Source organism: Phascolarctos cinereus, unplaced genomic scaffold (assembly GCF_003287225.1).
Source record: "Phascolarctos cinereus isolate Bilbo 61053 unplaced genomic scaffold, phaCin_HiC Scaffold_9;HRSCAF=440, whole genome shotgun sequence".
NCBI lineage: Eukaryota > Metazoa > Chordata > Mammalia > Diprotodontia > Phascolarctidae > Phascolarctos > Phascolarctos cinereus.
In genome coordinates this window covers 162,792,367-162,810,547 of record NW_027556402.1, presented here as the reverse complement: position 1 = coordinate 162,810,547, position 18,181 = coordinate 162,792,367, and positions in this window count along the sequence as shown.

The following is an 18,181-nucleotide window of genomic DNA, read 5'->3' as shown; positions in this document are numbered from 1 at the left end:
TTTTCACTTTTTTCTTATACAACTGGGCTAGTTCGGAAGTGGGAATTCCATCTATCTCTTCCCTATTTACTCCAGCCTTCAGAAGGGCTGAGAATAGCTCCCTCCGGGTTAGTCTGTTCTGTGAACTAGATCGGGGCTTTCCCCAGTCTCTGGAAGCAGTTTCTCCCACATCCCTAAATTCCCCAAGATCTCCCAGTTGGGACAGTTTGTCAATTACTTGTCCTAAAGATTCTCCCGTGGCTGCTACTAATAAAGTCAGAATCAGATGTTTATATGTCGCAGGGGCGGTTTTAACAACGGGGGCCCGATGTACAGCAATCACAGGGGTATCAGTGTAGGTATCAGCTTCTCCTACTACAACAGCAGTTTTCATAACTTCTTCCTTTAGTTTTTGAATCCCATCCTTAAGAGTATACCACGGGCGGGCGGCATTTGGCCACATAGAGGAATCGGGATACTGGGTCCTCAATCCTTGAGCTACTAGCTCTAAAATTGTGGTGTTTGCACCATTACTATTGAGTGCTACCTGGCCGTGATCACGAAATGCCTGTTGTACAAAGGGATTGGAGGTCAGGCTTAAAAATTTTAAACAGTCCTTAGGATCTAACCACACTCCTCCTGCTCCCCCATCACTCAATCTTACAAGCCAGGAGATTGCAGGTTCTCCCGACCGCTGTGAGAACCTACTAAGCAAATCCGTAATTTCTCTTTGGGAGTAATCTTCCGTAATTTCAGTCACCCTGGGTGGGTTAGTTCCCTCCTTTTCGGCTTTTCTCCTAACTATCGGCCGAGCTTCCCCCTCCTTAACGTCTGGAATTTCCTCCTCTATCACTTCTTCCCACCCGTCGTCATCCTCATCCCAAATATCGCCGTCCCAAGTATCAGGGTCCCAATTCATATTTGCTGCAGCGATTACAGCATGCACTTTCCTTTTATTCACTTTTCCTCGCCTATTTCTATATTTATACTGTGCCACCCGAACAGCAGCCTTCTCGGCTACATTTTGATAATTCCTAGCTTGATCCCCTAATATAAAATTCTGGCACTGCAGCATAGACAATCGACCCTGCAATTTAGACATTTCTTTCTCCATTTGTGCTTTCTCTTCCTCCTTCCTGTCTAACTCCAAACACACTGTCCTATATGCAGTCAGAAGAGCCCACCCTCTTCGGCATACTCCACTCATTTCTTTCCCCTTTTCAATTGGAATATTAGATAAACATGCAGTCAACTGTGAGGGCCTTCCGTTCCTCACCCTGCTCCCCCAATCCTCACTAGGTCCTGTACACTGTGACCTTAGCCACGCTCCCATCCGCCTGAGGCTTGGTATTTTGTTTTTTAATAACATCACGTCTCACAAGGAGAGGAGCCAACCCTCCATGTCAACGTGATCTAGGAATGGCTAGTTCCTGGAATGCTAGGCCAAGAACACTCAGGAGATATGGAACGGTCATGACCGAGATTTGAACTGAACCTATTTATTTGAGTGATCTTATTAATTTAAAGGGGAATTTCCAATTTCCATTTCAGGCCTGAATGTGTTTATTGGTTTCTATAATAGCCTCATTCAATAACCTCACATCCTCACACTACACTGTGAATGTCAAATCCTGCTTGTCAATATAATCCATATCCATCACATTCCATGATGATCATGTTTTGGTGACAGCAAAATCAAACCATGAGCAGAGGCAATTACAGAGATATGATTCAAGTGGGGGAAATAACAACAAAATTTTTTATGGAAGAAAAGGCTTTTCTTTTTTTTTTTAACTTGAATTTTTTATATTGTCTGTCTATACTGATTAAGTCATCTGGATAATGGGAGAACTTTCCATTGGGGTGAGATGGAGGTGACTGACAAAAATACAGCCTAATAAATCTAGATGGGAGTGCAAGAGAAAAGGGTACAAAAATGGGAGTCAGGAGACCTGAGTTTTACCTCTGGCTCTCCTACAAGCTAACTAGTTAAACTTAAAAATTAATTCTGTTTGCTCATCTATAACATAGGATTCTTATCATTTTGTATATTCTTATCACTTTTCTTGATTCTCTGCTGGTTTTCAAATATGTTTCTATGAATTGGAAAGGCACAAAAGGAGACTTCTGTTGTGACTAATGAAGCCCTCAGTGGCTCACTTCTTTGCCCAATGAGACACATGCAGCTGTCCTAATCAGGAACACAATGTATTTCCTATTGATACCTTACTAAGTTATCTCAAAGGATACTATTTATGCCCTATAGGGCACACTTTTTGGTCTTGGTTTTATATAGTATGGGTATCAGCATCATCTGGGAAAGAGTTTTCTTGCCATAGTTTTTCTGTTCAAGTGGCTAAGTCATAGGGAATTACCTGAAGAACATAAAGGTTTGGCCAGGGTCACATAGCTAGCAAATTTCAGACGCAGGATTTGAACTCATCTTTTCCTTATTCTTAACCTGTCATTCTGTCACATTAATTTTCCTCTTTTGATTGGAATCATGTTTTTAAAGATTGGTTTGGATTATTTTGTGACCTTGAACTGTATACTTGTTCAGTGGGCATTCATGCTATTATAATAAAGCATGCTCACTTGACCCTATCAGATAAGGTATAACTTAGACTTAGTAGCTGATTGGTTACGCTTTTATTAAATTATGTTGTTTATGAAGCCCCTCTTTGGAGTGAGAGAGGGAATGTTTCAGTATGAGGGAGGAATCACAGAAGGGATAAATTCACCAGCTGTCATGAAAACTATGAAATTCTCTCTGGGCAGATCACTTCTTAAGCCACACAAGGTTCTAACTGCTCAAGATTACACATGCTTTATTTTTGCTGCAATTTGTTTATACCAATTCTTTCCTTAATCTCCTACATTCTTAGTTCTTCAAAACCATTCAGTCACCAAATCCTGTCAATCCTTCATATCCACTCTTTTATTCCCAAGATCATAATCCTAGTTCAAGTCTGTATCATCTCTTGCCTAGACAACATCCCTAGGAACACAGATCAATATGGTCATCTAGATCAGTGTTACCAAACTCAAATAGAAACGTATTTACTACAGACTTCATATGGACTTAGAAAAACCACAAATTAACATTATCTTTGTTTATTTTTATTTATTTTGTTAAATATTCTCTAATTACATTTTAATCTGGTTCTGGCTCCTTGTGGCCCAGGCCACTAGTTTGACACCTCTAAGCTAGATTTATGCCATAACCACAGAAAGTAATTCATCCACAGTTATATAGCTAGCAAATGTCATTCTATTACACTGCCCTTCCATTCATGTCCTTTTGTAAAGTTCTCATAGTATCTCTAATAGAAGCAGTAGTAGTTTGCATTGCCATAGAACTTTAGGTTTGCAAAGTGCTTTTGCTATTTTATTTCTTTTGAACCACACAATAATCCTGAGGCAGGTACTATTATTATTCCCATTTCATATATATAAAGAAATTAAGCTGGAAATGGTTAAATGACTTATTCAGGGTCATAGAAAATGAGCATGAGGCAGGATTTGAACTCACACTTTCCTGCCTCCAAGTCTCTATATACACTTTGCTAGCTAGTTAGCTCTTTAAATATCTATGCAATTATTTATCTTAACTCTCAAACAGATTTTAAGCTCCTTGAGAGTAGGGATAATATATAATTATAATATGTATTAATATATGATATGTAATAGTTGTTATATATAATACATTAATAAATATGTTGCATCATTACATTATAAATAAAATATGATCTAATATTAGATAAATGATCCCTCAACAATGTCTGTCAAATCACTTATGATTCATATAGAATTATCATGCAAATAAAGAATAGAAAGAGTCCAGCATGTGCAAATAGAAAGACTGAAACATACCTTCGTACAGAGCCAAAATCGTGAAGTACAGACAGCAACCCAGCTGAATTCTCCCAATATTCCTTCTCCAAAGAACTTTAAAATAATGTCTCAAGTCAAATTTTGGAGCACCAGAGCCAATAAAATCTCATAGGAAACATTACTCCAGACTGAGACAACTTAGGAGTTCAGCTGGGAACTCTGTGATACCAGGACAGGAGCCAGCTCAGAGCATGGCAGCAGCACCAGGGTGGGCTTTCAAGGCTCTTGTGAGCAGTAGCAGTAGCTGTAGTTTCTGGAGTTCTCAGCACAGAAACAGGAGTGGGGTCAGACAACCACTCAGAAAGAGATTACAAGGGATCCTTTGTTGAGACTGGGCACATCTGATGCCGATTGGAGACCATATTGCACAGAAGAAGTTCTGAGTTGCAGGTCCAAGGTGAAGAGGAGCACTAGCACTTGTGGCTAGAAGAGAGCAAAGGCCCTGGTCACAGTCCAGAGACAAGAGGAATACTAATTTTTGTGATTGCAGGGAAACATGGACCCTTCCTGGGTAAAGACCAGAGCACAGACCAGGAAAGCAATGACCACACCTCTCCCAAGAGCAAAACACCTTGGAAGCACCAAAAATTTTCTGGTCCCAGAATTAGCTCTAAAAACAGCAATATGAAAAAGCCAGAGGCTTGGGACAGTGCCTCCATATCACCAAGTGAGCAAAGCCTAATTTTAACATGAAGTTAGAAGTCAAGAAATAGGCTGGAAAAATGAGAAGAAAAAAATTAACCATAAAAATCTATTACAGTGGCTGTGAAGACCAAGACATAGGCTCAGAAGAAAAGTCATGTGAAAATAGCTACAAGCAAAACCTTAAAGAGAAATATTAATTGGACCCACATCCAACATGAAACCATGGAAGAGTTAAAGAAAGAGATAAGAGAGTAGAAGAAAAACTGAGAAAAGAAATGAAAGATGAAAGAAAATTATGAAAAGATAATTAGCTTTGTGAGACACAATTTTTTTTAAAAAAAGAACTCCTTAGAAAGCAAAATTGGCCAAACGAAAAAATAAAAGATACAAAAGCTCACTGAAGAAAAAAATTCCTTAAAAAAAATCAGAATTGGGCAAACAGAAATTAATTACTCTATGATATATCAAGAAACAGTAAAACAAATGCAAGTAATGAAACTATGGTGATATCTAGTTTAATTATTTTCAATGCTTTTGCTATATTTGTGTGCATTACTTAAGTACCTGCCTTAATATTATTTTCCCCACTTCCTTTTTTACTCTCTAGCAATATGGTAGGCGATGCTGATGCTCCTTTTAGTTCAGCAGTTATCACTAAGACATTTTCCTGTAGGTCAACCATGTCTCAATCAGTAAACACGGCCTAAGGTTTAAACACAGGTGTGTTAGCCTGATGAGTTTTCCAGATGATCAAGGCTCAGACTTACTTTACAAGGTCCTAGAAATGACTGCTTGCCAAGACCCTTTTCCTCGAGGTATCTTTTGAAGTCTACACAAGATCAGGTGGAAAATAACAATTCTTCCCCCAGTTTGTGTGCATGTGCATGTGTGACTGTGTGTGTGTGTGTGTGTGTGTGTGTATGTGTGTGAAAGAGAGAGACAGAGAGAAAGACAGAGACAGAGAGAGACAGAGACATAAAGAAATGGAAATGGAGAAAGGGAGAAGGAGAGAGGGATCTCTGAGGAACCTCTGTCCTGATTTTCACGTCAGAGAAGTCAAAAATTCTTATAACAGTGAGGAAAGATAGATTTCTTCTCCCCTTTGTTGTAGGCATTTAGGTGAGTAAATGAATCAACCAATTTGCATATTACTTACGTAGTCCATGGCTTCCCACCTCATTCTGAGCCTTACATTAGCTATCAGAGGTTCTAGATATTATGTGGGTTTGAATCCTCTTCAAATTACAGCTTATTAGTCCACACCAATGTGTTTTGTTATTCAGCCATCCTAGTTAATCTTGTCAATGTCTTTCCATAAGTTACAACAGGGGGTCCATCCAATATTCTTGGAGGCCTTTCTCATTTACCTCTGACTTTGTGAGGGCAACAGCAGTACACTCTGGTTTATTAGTTTTGATCTGTGGGACTCACCTTGTGATCAACCCATCTTCCCTTCTTATCATATATTTCCTTGGTGACATCTTTTATTTATTTTATTTCTTTGGAATTCCTCATTACTTCTATATTGTGGCCTACTCACATCTCCCATGAAAATCTCCTTTTTCTTGTGAGATATCAATTTTGATTCATTGAAAACTTTGGAATTCCGTGGCTTAGTACCATACTGCACACGCACACACACACACACACACACGCGCACACACACACACACACACACACACACACACACACACACACACACACCCCTATATCTCATCAGTTGTCTGGAATCAGTAAATGTACCAGTGAGGTATATTACTCAGTCCAGATATTTTATCTGGGTAAAGGAAAGAAAGTCTTTTAAATGCTTATGGTTTCTATAAATACAAAGTTATATTATCTGATTTGTGAAACATACATGTAATAATATTTGAGAGATGAATAAATTTGATATTTCAAGCAATACTGTGCTTCAGATTATATTTTATCTGCATGATGTCCTCTTACTCTCAATGGATCCAGACCAACCATGTAGACTGATTCAAGCCATTGCCCTGTACCTACACTATACACAACTATTCACCAAAATGTAAAAATGCCAATTTCAGGAAAAGAAAAAAAAATCCCAACAATCAGATGAGAAGTGAACTTCCCATCATTTGATGTTTTCGGGCAGAGACTATTCGCCACTTCTCCATATGTTGTAGGTATTTTGGTTCTGATAATATTGGGTATGAAGTCATATCAGGGTTCCCTTCTTATCTTTCACAAAGGAAAATAAAAGTTCTACATCAGTGGGAATATATGTAAATAACAGAATGGATTGATGATATCATTTTCATACATGAAGGAGAGCATACTATAGGTTCTTATTTAAAAGTAACCCACAATCATGCACAATTAAAGTCTTAATATTTACTTAGTGATGAAGATATTGAGATGTAGGACAGTTGAGATGAGAAGAGAAGGAAAAAAGTAAAATCAGGCATGTTTGTGCATTTATACAAATCCTAAGGTGGGAAAGGAGAAAGGCTTTAGAGAATCTTGATGAAAATCCTCAAGAATACATGGCAAATTGAATGAGATTTAGTTGGATCTGACTGTGTTGAATTTTTTTCCACTCTGGATTTTCCCCAATTTTAATTTTGCTGAGTTTTAACAGGGTGTGAAGCCAGACCATATTTTGAAAACAAAATAGAACAAAGAATATAAATAGCTAAGCAAAATAAATTGTATGGAGGAGTGCAGTCAATATATGTGTGAAAGGAAAGAGGGGAGAGAAGAGCGGGGTAAGGGAACAAAGGACTTCAGTTAAAAAAAAACAAAGACTCATGGTTATAGTCAATCAGCATGTTTCCAGATTTTACTGAAGGACAGTTAAGAGTTGGGTAACTCTACTCAGTTTAGTGAATTAAAATGGAGGTGTTTATGATTATTATTATCATACATGTTACAGCACTAGACTTTATCTCCTTTCTTTAAAGGATAAAAAAACTTAATTGAGTCAAACACACACATACATAATACATGTACGTCTATATATATGCATGTACATATATGTACAGATACATATATACCTATATAATTTATACACACATACATATATATATATAATATCTATATCTATGTCTATATCCATATCTATATATATCTATATAGATAGACAGACAGATAGATAGATATCTGCCAAGAGAGAGACAGACAGACAGAGTCAATCAGTAAGCAACTGTTGTTAACCTTCTGGTTGTAAATCTCTTCATATTTAGCTAAGCTAATCTTTGGATGACAGATGCAAAGTGTTTCTAGCCTTATAGGATTTGTACCACTAACAGAATCTCTGAAAACATAGTAACCTTCCTGTTCTCTAGGCTTCCTCAGGAGAAGAGGAGAGATGTATTGTCACACAAGCATCTTCTGCCATTGAGGTGAAGGGAGAGGGTATTGTTCCATCAAGTCTACAGCTTGGTCTCCTGCCTTCAGGAAAAAAAAAGGAGTAACACCATGATTTGTGTAAAAAAAGATGCACTGAAAATGAGGACTTATGTAGGAATAGTCAAAAAAGAGCAGAGGATTATGGATAAACAACTTGTATGATCATCTGGTATCTGTGTAATGTCTAAAGAATTACATATCCCAGCAATTTGGTTAAACTTCCAATAAATGTCATAGGATGGGCAGGGAGGAACAGGTTGTGTCCAGCCATTTTTGGAGAGAATATTATCATCAATATGTTACTGGAGTATTTGGGGTGTGTAGTTTTGTCAACTCTTTATCCTTTGCACTTAATGAAGACATAACTGATATCCCATTAAGGTCACTTTCTCTGTTAACTTTAATATATGCTATTTCAATAAACTTATTTTATTCCCATTTAGAGATGAGGACTAACCTCAATTGATGTTGTCATGGGATATAGTCTCAGCTGAGTAGTCATTGATTTGGTTAACAAGTTGTTAATATATGGTGATTCCTTTACAACCTTTCAGAGTTTGGACTTGTTTCTCAAAGGCAAGGAAAATTGCTCACTTTCTTCTCTCTCCCATACCCCTCCCCATACCACTTACAGTAGAGCTACTCACATCGAGGGAAACATCCGAACCATGAGTGGTAGTGTCAGTTCAAGAGCATTTCAGGCACACTGAAGGGAGAAGAGACCCATTCTAGATAAGTCAGATGCAGCTTGTAGCATGAACTCTGGCAACAAAGAAAAGATACACAGCTAAGGTGCAAGAGAGAGTTAGCTGAATCAATAAAAATTCAAGGTCCACAAAGGAGTAGACACTAGAAACCCAGCTGACCCATGTATCTGGTAGAGTTACTGTGCCCAAGGGAGACTTTGTGGGACCTTTACTAAGTGTGAAAGGACTTTGAGGTTTGGCAGCAACAGAGGAGTGAGTAGTTTGGGCCACATATATTTCCTCACTGTCATTGAACTCTAAGTCTGTGCCCATTCTTCTATGGATGCCATGTATATTAGTGTGAAACTATACTCCATGTTTATGAGGTGAGGGGGAATGTCTTGTAACTACTGTTCTTACTACGACAATTTAGTCAATGCTTTTGTCAAGAGGTAATTGTGTGTACTAGCTGACTATTAATGTTAATAATATCAACTAATAATTGTAATAATAATAAGCATACCAGTAGGGGGTTGTAAACAATAAGTTCAGAAGTAGATGCCCAAACAGTCCCTTATTAACTCTGAGGAAGTTACTCCAATGGGGGAAAGACTTGCAAATCTATGAGTACAAAATTAGGTGAACAGCCTAGAAGGTATGCTATAGTAGAATTTCAGTCTTGCTATCTTCTAGCTGTAATCTATGTGAACACTTATGTAAGTAATATCATACTAATACATGGCATGCATTTGTAGGCATTGATTCTCTGAAAAACATGGAAACATGGATTCAAATGTCAGCTCTTCCACACTGTGACTTGTAGGCCTTAGTTTTTACATCTAAATAAGGGACTTACCTAGGTGGTCTCTAAGGAAACTTTCTGCTCTATAAGTATATCACATGATAACAAAAACAAAAGACTTTAAAGACTGACCCTCTGATTTGGTATGATTCTCTTGAGTGCCCGAAAGTACAACTAAATATAAAGTATTAGAATTCAGTACTTTTGAAATCAAATCAGTTGTTCTCTTTTAAACTACTATGCTGATATCCTCAAGTGTGACTACATTCTTGGATTTTAAAATGATAGACTTTAACCACTTTGGAAGTTATGCTTTTCTCTATTCCCTATTCTCTCTTAATTTTATATTCATTGATATGTTTCTGTAGCCTCTTAACCTAGTCTCAATGTGGAGTGTGGGTAACAGTCCCCAGGAGTCAGTAGTATTCCCATTCCTTAAATTAGCTGATTATGGGCTAAGGTAGATGTCATTCTCTCTGAGGTATGAAGCCTCTCTCTATAAAATGACCAGTCTCTACAGACTAATTAAGAAAAAAGAATGCTGAACTGGCTTCCTACAAGCAAAGCTCTCAAAACACACAGCAACTGTCAACCTGTGTACCTCTAAGCAATTTTTGTGAGAGAATTTTCTGAAAGGTTGAGCTAATGGGTTTGAGTACAGCTGTGCAAAATGTTTTGCAGAGCCAGCAAAATGAGTGAGGTGAATGTATGTGTATCTCTGTGTGTGTGTGTGTGTGTGTGTGTGTGTGTGTGTGTGTGTGTATGTTTGCCAGTTTCCTGAAACAGAAACAGTAGTTCTCAGCTTCCACAAATGAGGCCTTGTGTTGCTGTATGGGCTGCTCTCCCAGCTAAAAGCTGTCTTTTACTAGGAGACAGCAACAGCTTTGAACTGGGGCCACCCAATAACTGCTACCACTAAGTAGGCTGCTTAGATATAAAAGGGCAAATCAAATTTTCTTGAATAGCTCCTGGCTAAACTTATACATTTCTGCCACTCCCAATTCTTTTATCTTCGTTTCTGGCAAGCTCCTAAGCAGCCTTTTCTGTGTAATGCTATCTGAAATGCTGTCATTGCTCATGGATCTCACCTTTTATAAAGGTATATTAGGTGTCACTAGAGAAGCAAACTGAGGAGTTTAATTGAAACTAAACTTCAAAAACAGCATAAACTCTTTGACTAGTTTAAGCAAATAGTTTATTTATATCAGGACCAAAACAATTGGAAAAAAATAACATGTTCAGTATTATACAGTACAAGGCTTGTACTTATCAGAAGAAGCCATCAAGGTTTTTAAAAAGGAGGAAATGGCATTCATTTGTAGCTCCTTATAAGTAAAAAGATAGATGGGAAATAGAGTTTGTTTGTTTGTTTGTTTGTTTTCCATCTGGAAGAAGAGAATGAAAGATCTTGGGACATGGAAGCCCATAGAACTTTGAAGCCCAGGAGCAAATACATGCCACAAGAGCAGCTAGCCAATTTCAAGTGAAGGACACTGCTGCCTGAACAGTTATGAACATTAGGAGTCTAGTCTGGTTAACTGACCCACTTTAGCAGTAATCTACCTAGAGTGGATTTGCTGACACACTGATACCTAGTGAATTTATCCCATCTCCTCCACCTTGATTCACCACTGCCTAGAGAACTGACAGGCATTAGGAATTTCTTTTTTCTTCTTTTTCTTTTCTTTTAAGTTTCTCTTATTTTCTCTCTGTACCTTTATGATGGGCTTTGTCTCCACATAAGCTGATTTTTATTGTATTCTGAGCAAGCATTTGACATAAATGAGTGAACCAAGGAATAGCAAAGGAAGAAAGAGGAACCTCTGGACCAATGACCATGGATTTAACTGCAAGCCTGTATTTCCTTTCCCCTCCTACCTCAAAGAGGAACTTTATATTTATTTCCTCATTCATTTCTTCACTCAATAAGTACTTATAATGTATCCACTATGATCCCACTACCAAGCACAGGATAACCTTGAAGAAGAATGACTTGCTTAAGGATGACAAAGTGCCTTGTGCCTTAAGGTACATGAGAGCTGACAGACCAGTTTAAATGTTTGTGCAGCTTATTCCACAAACAGTGAAGAGTACCTAGATTGGCCTTGCTGTTATTTTGATTCTGTAGCTATACACAGATATGAGTTTCTGAACTCAGGAATTAAAAAAAAAATTAATTCTCAAGAATACTGGCTTGGATTCTAGTCCTGGCTCAGCTATTAAAATAGCTGTGTGATCTTGTGCAAATAACTTTCCTGCTCTGAATGTCAATGTCCTGATCTGTAAAATGATGGGATTGGATTAGATTTTCTCTAAGGTCCCTTACAGCTCTAAATTCTAAAACATTTAAATCTAATAACTTCATATTTTAACATTACCCAGAGTTCCCTACTACCTAAAAGCATAATGCTCTATTCATAACCAAAAGGTATGTACCTCTATTTGTCATGAAATTTTATAAAATAATGATTATGGTAATTTCCATTTGAATATAAGAGAAAAGGATAAATCCTTTACACTTTAAAGTGGTCTTCACAACTTTTAAAATCAGTTGGCCAAGACATTACCTTATGAAGTAATGGAAAAACACAGTAAATTAATTCGTCTCTGACACTGCAGTCTCTTGGCCTGTAGAATGATTAAAGAGTCTATCTTTTTTTTGTTCCCAGTTCAGAGCTCTCTTTCATGCCCTCAAAATTTCTAAAGATACCTTACCTTACTTTAGAAGCACTGCTACCTTAGAATGCATGTTTCATTTTAATAATACTATTTGGATGTGTGTGGGGAGTTACAAGCTATCCTTATTTTTTCCTCATGCCCTTGTAAATGTCTCAACCTACATCCAATTTTTGATCCCAAAATAATTTTGTCCATGCACGTACACATTTAAATGAAGGCACAGATGAAGGACAAAAGGATGCAGATCCCTAGAAACGGGACAGTCAAATAAGCTGTTAAAAATTAGGACAGCATGATAGGCAGGGAACAATTAGGACACTGCAATTCTGAGATAGGAAGAAGAAGCAAAGGGCAAAAGATAACATAATATGACAGGTAAAGAATGAGCTGGGCTGTTATAATATAAAGAAGGAAGATGGAGTAGTAGGATAGGAAGGAAAAATCAGATGAACATCTGCTGAATCAGACAAAAGTGTCAGCAGCCCAAAGTGGAGCTATAAGACTGAACTGGGAAAGAGGTAGCTAAAGGAATTTACATACACAGACTCTAAGAACACGGAGAGATTTTCAGATATTTAAGATCTCTGCCTTACTTGTTTAATTATTTTCTCTTTGTGTATAGCTGTAGATTGATGTTCAAGGTACAAATAATCAAAATGGATTTTTTTTAAAAATCTATTATACATTATTTCCTTTAATTATCAAGAGACCAAAATATAATGGATATACGTTTTATTTCTCATCTACTACATAAACAGCACAATTCATCTGGGAAATGTATGCTAGAAATAGAAGATTGGCTGATCATAAGGAGAGAGCAAGGGATAACCGGAAGATGACAGGAGTGCTTATGATATCAGGAGAAAATGAAGAAGGTGGATACCTGGAGAGGACTTGGACAGTAGTTATGGTGACTCATGGGAGGATTGGATAAGCATTGCATATGATGCATAGGCATGGAAGGAGAGGAGATGATCTGCATCACTATAGAGAACATTTAAATTAATGAGATCATAGCTCCTTTCAGTATATTTGTGTTATATATTCTTTCTACATAAAATGTGGGCCCACATCACCTCTTGCCTAAATTCCTATAATTGTCCCCTACAATTTTATTTGATTCCATTTTCTGCCTTCTTTAATTCACTCTCCATCCAGCTGCCAACATAATTGTCATAAATCACAGGTCTGACTATGTCACTTTCTTTTTCAAAATGTTTAGAGGCTCATTATTGCCTAGAGGATAAAATATCAACTTATTAGGGTCACATTTAAGGACCTCCATAATGACTCGCACTAATCTTTCCTTTGCTGTTTCCTACCACTTCCTTTCAATACTCTATTTTCAAGACAAAGGAGACCACTGTTTCTTCCCTGGACTTGACCTTCATCTCCCCGTCCACATACTTGCAACAGGGTGAAAGGAGAGAATAAGCACCACAAATGCACGAATATAACAATAAAATAGAGGAGGGAGTTCAAACAGGATACTTAAGAAATCTTCTCTCTCAGGCGCAACATAATTTTTTTCTAAAGGAACATACAGAATACGTATCCTAAATAGGAGAAAAATAATTGTGAGTAGTATAGAAAGGTGCAAAAATAAGAGATACAAAGTTAAAGAAAGCTTCTTTAATAAGGGCACAAAAATATAATGTAATCTGAGATTGAGGTAGCGGTGAAAGTGAATTTTGAACCACAAACTTGGGGGGGAGGGCAAGTAAAGGAAAAGATGAACAGAGAAGAGAAGATAAAAAATTTAAAAGATAAAAAGAGAAATTAATAATTTAGGTGAATTGGAAGTTCTAGCGACAGAGCTGGTGAATAGCAAGGCAGCCTGCATGGGTCTAGACAAATAAATGTAAGCAAAACAGGGAAATGTGCTGACTTTAAAAGGGAAAGGGATATAAATCAATACAAAATGCATAAATGGAGGAAAACACAAATGTAATGTATAGTACCTGAAATGTGAATGGACAAAAGAGTACAATAAAAGGAAACAAAATGGTAGAATGGATAAGAATGCAAAACTCAACAATTCTTCACATGTAAGAGATAAATTTAAAACAGAATGAAAATTGGAGACAGGAATGAAATTTACTATATGTCAGGTAATTTGAATAAAAAGGAATTACATGTTCTCAGGCAAAGCATTTTTTAAAAAATGAAATAGGTCAAGAGAGGTAAATATTATGTTAAAAAATAATGCAACAATGAAGTAATGCAATTATTAAACTTCTATATCCTGAATAGCATAGCATCTTAATTTATGACTGAGGGGATATTAATCCATTTACTTTGGAACTAGCACCCTAGATCCCAGCCCTTTACTGATTACTTAAATTGATCCACTTAGCCTACAATAGCTACTAGGTGGCTAAATCACCTCATGGAATAGAAAACATAATTTAGAGCAGTATAAAATGATACAAAAATAAGGAAGGCAAAGTAAAAAATACTTCTTTAATAAAGGTACAAAGAATGCCATCTGCCTGTTGCTATGTTCATACCCCTTATTTTTTGCCCTTCCCTTCCTTGCTCAAAGCCCAGTAATTAATCAATAGTACAAACGGTTGCTGAGTGTGTTAAATGCTTCTCTCCTACACTTCTTCATATCATCCCAATGATTTCCCTTCTCTTTTCATCACTCCCCTATCTAGTATGTAATGTCCTTGAGGGAAAGGACTCTCTATATATTTAAATCTGTAGTGTTTAGCAGAGTGCCTGGTACAGAGGAAGTGTCTATTTTTTTTTCATTAATTAATTCTTATTGAAAAAAATCTATGGCATAGATAAGGAACCAAATAATTAAAGGAGACATTAATATTTCTCTTTCAAACCTGTATAACTCTAAAAAAAATAAACAAAAAGGGAAATACAGCAAAACTTAGATCCAAAAATTTTATGTCAGTTTCTGAATAAGACCATTAAAGAATATGCATAATTTTAAGCATCACAGCATACATTTTCAAAAATTGGCCATGTCTTAGAACACAGAGAAATTACTGTATAAATAAATGCACAAAGGAAAAAAAAAGTTAAACATATCTTTTACAGGTCATTAATATGATAAATTCAAGGTGTTCCAAAAGTCTTTTGGCAGTATTAAGCTTTTACTATAACGCTGAGATACCCTGCATGATAATTAGTATAGGATAAAGGATGGATTTCAGCTCATATAAATAACAAAATGGTGGACTAGACATTTTCTCAAAATAAGAGAATAAATGCAAGGGAGGAATTTTATGTCAGATACAGAAAAAGAAATACAACTGAGTCCACAAGAGGAGAAAGTGAGAACTCCACTAAGGTAAAGGCCTTATGTGAGGGGAGGAGTTTACTGAGGTTCATTGATTATCTCATTTAAAATTAATTACTTTGGTTAAGTAAGAATATTTCTTGATTGAATCAATAAATCAAAGCTATATGTGAACAAGGCCTGGTCACTTCCTTGCATCAATCAAAGGAATTTTAATCAGGTACAACGGGGAGTCTACTTTGGATGAGGAGGAATCTTGTGCAAAAAGCAGGAGCGACTTCAGAACTAGGGAGAGATTCTGAGGGTCTTGAAGCAGAGAGAAAAGAATGGAGGCATTAGAGCCAATATAGGAAAAAAAAATCTGCAGCACAAAGTTTAAAGGGAGAAAGAGAAAGTATAGTGGGCTAAGGCAGAGAAAGAAGAAATCAAGAAGGGCCACTGGCATTATAGGTATCTCAGAACAGAAGACTCTATGATACCACCAGTGATAACTACTTCCTTAATGACTAAGCAAAGTTGACAAAAAGGTCTGCTCTTCCTTCCATTTCCCCTCTCAGTGCTTCTGTTGCTTCTTTGCCCAAACATTTCTGGAAACGTGAATTTTGCCTCAACAACACAAATTAAAGGTGCTCATCTATTCCAGGTAGAGGAAGAAACACTGAAAGCCAGGGAAGGAATGAGTCAACTTGAGTAGCTACACTGGACCTGAAGTGGAATAAAATTGGAGCATGTTCTGTTCCTACTCCACCCTCAAATAACTGAGAACAGTGAAATGCAAATTCCATGGGAGAATGCTGAGACAGATTTATAGGCCATACTTGCTACTGTACTCATCATTATAGTAGGATAAGTCAGAAAGAGAGAGACAGAAGCATATAAATGAGAATAAAAAGCTAATGAACCAAAGATTTCAAGATGAAGAAAATTTAGTTAAAAAACTCAAAGCCCAAGTAATTAACAAGAAAACACAGGAAAAGATATTGACCTAAACTGAGACTTAATAATGATTTCCTGAATAAGAAAGTGTGTCAAAGAAACAATAAAGGAAACTATAGACCATTTGGTTAAAATGGAAGTTAACAATGAGATAATACATAAAACTTTTGGGCAGTCAGACAGGCTTAATTACATATTTGGAATCATAAAAGTAAGAAAGGGAGGAATAATGAACTGAGTGAATAATTAGAAGAATAAAACATAGTAATAAACAGATCAACAAATGCCAAAATAGCACTAAAGATGAAATATTAAAAATTAGATGAGAAATAGACAAAATGGAAACCTAAAAGACAGCAGAAGGATGCAAGAAAAGAAAGGCTTGATTTTTCAAAAAGAGTAGGACTACTAAACCATTACCTAACCTATTTTTTTTAAAAGGGGAGGGATATCAATAGCAAACATTTATATAGCAATTTAAGGTTTGCAAAATGTTTTACATATATTAACTCATCTGATCCTCACAACAACCCTGTGAGATACGTGCTGTTATAATCCCTATTTTACAAATGTAGAAATTGGGTCTGAGCCAAAATGGTGGAGTAAAAGCACTGACTTGCTTGAGCTCTCCCCCAAACCCCTCCAAATATCTATAAAAAATGGCTTTAAACAAATTCTAAAGCAGCAGAACCCACAAAAAGACAGAGTGAAGCAAATTTCCAGCCCAAGACAACCTGGATGATTGATCAGAAAGGTGTATCATGCCCGGCTGGGAGCACAGCTCAGCGTGGCGTGGGTGCGCAGGCCTCAGCGAACCTGGAGCTGGCCTCAGAGTACTGAATCAGGGGCAGCTGTGGTGGTTTCCAGACTCCTCAATCCACAAATGCCAAAGACAACTTAGAAAGTCAGTGGGAAAAGTCTTTCTGAGGTGCTGAGAGAGGAACACAGGGTCTCAGATCCATTTCCCAAGAGCATGGCCGGGGGGGGCATCTGCCTCCTGAGCTTCAGGCCCACAGACTGAGGGGGAATCCAGTGGCTGATCAGAGGGGGATTGCAGGGATCTCTTTGCCAGTGCTGAGGCAGGAATCTCTTGCTTTGCCCATGCTTGGACTTCTGTCACAGTTCTGGGCAGCAGGCCTGGGACTACGAGGAGCACTGGCATGCTGGAGCTTGTACTGGTTGTAGAGAGAAACCCTCCTCACAGTTACAAGACAGAAAGGAGTACTTGTGGTCACAGGCCAGGAAAGGAGTAAACACCTCGCCCCTTATCAGACCACCCTGGAAGAACTGAAAATTTACAGATCCCTACAAGTATCTCTGAAAACAGCTATACAAACCCCTGAAGCTTGGGACAGTACACTCTCCACATTGGAAGCAGACTCTTACCTTAACAGAGTTTAAAACTCAAGTAACTGGCCAGGATCATGAGCAAGCAGTGCAAAAAGAGTCAGATTATGTTATCTTACTTTGGTGAAAAAGAAGATCAAAATATACAACCAGAAGAAGATCACAAAGTCAAAGCTCCTACATCCAAAGCCTCCAACAAAAATATGAATCAGTCCCAGGCCTTGGAAGAGCTCAAAAGGGATTTTGAGAAGCAAGTAAGGGAAGTAGAGGAAAAACTGGGAAGAGAAATGAGAGTGATGCAAGAAAATCATGAAAAACAAGTCAACAGGAGAACCAAAAAAATGCTGAAGAAAATAACAGCTTAAAAAATAGCCCAACCCAAATGGCAAAAGAGGTCCAAAAAGCCAGTGAGGAGAAAAATGCCCTAAAAAGAAAAATGAGCCAAATGGAAAAGGACGTCCAAAGGACTACTGAAGAAAATACTTCCTTAAAAACTAGAATAGAGCAATTGGAAGCTAGTGACTTTTTGAGACACTGTGAAACTAATCCAAAAGAATGAAAAATTAGAAAACAATCTCATTG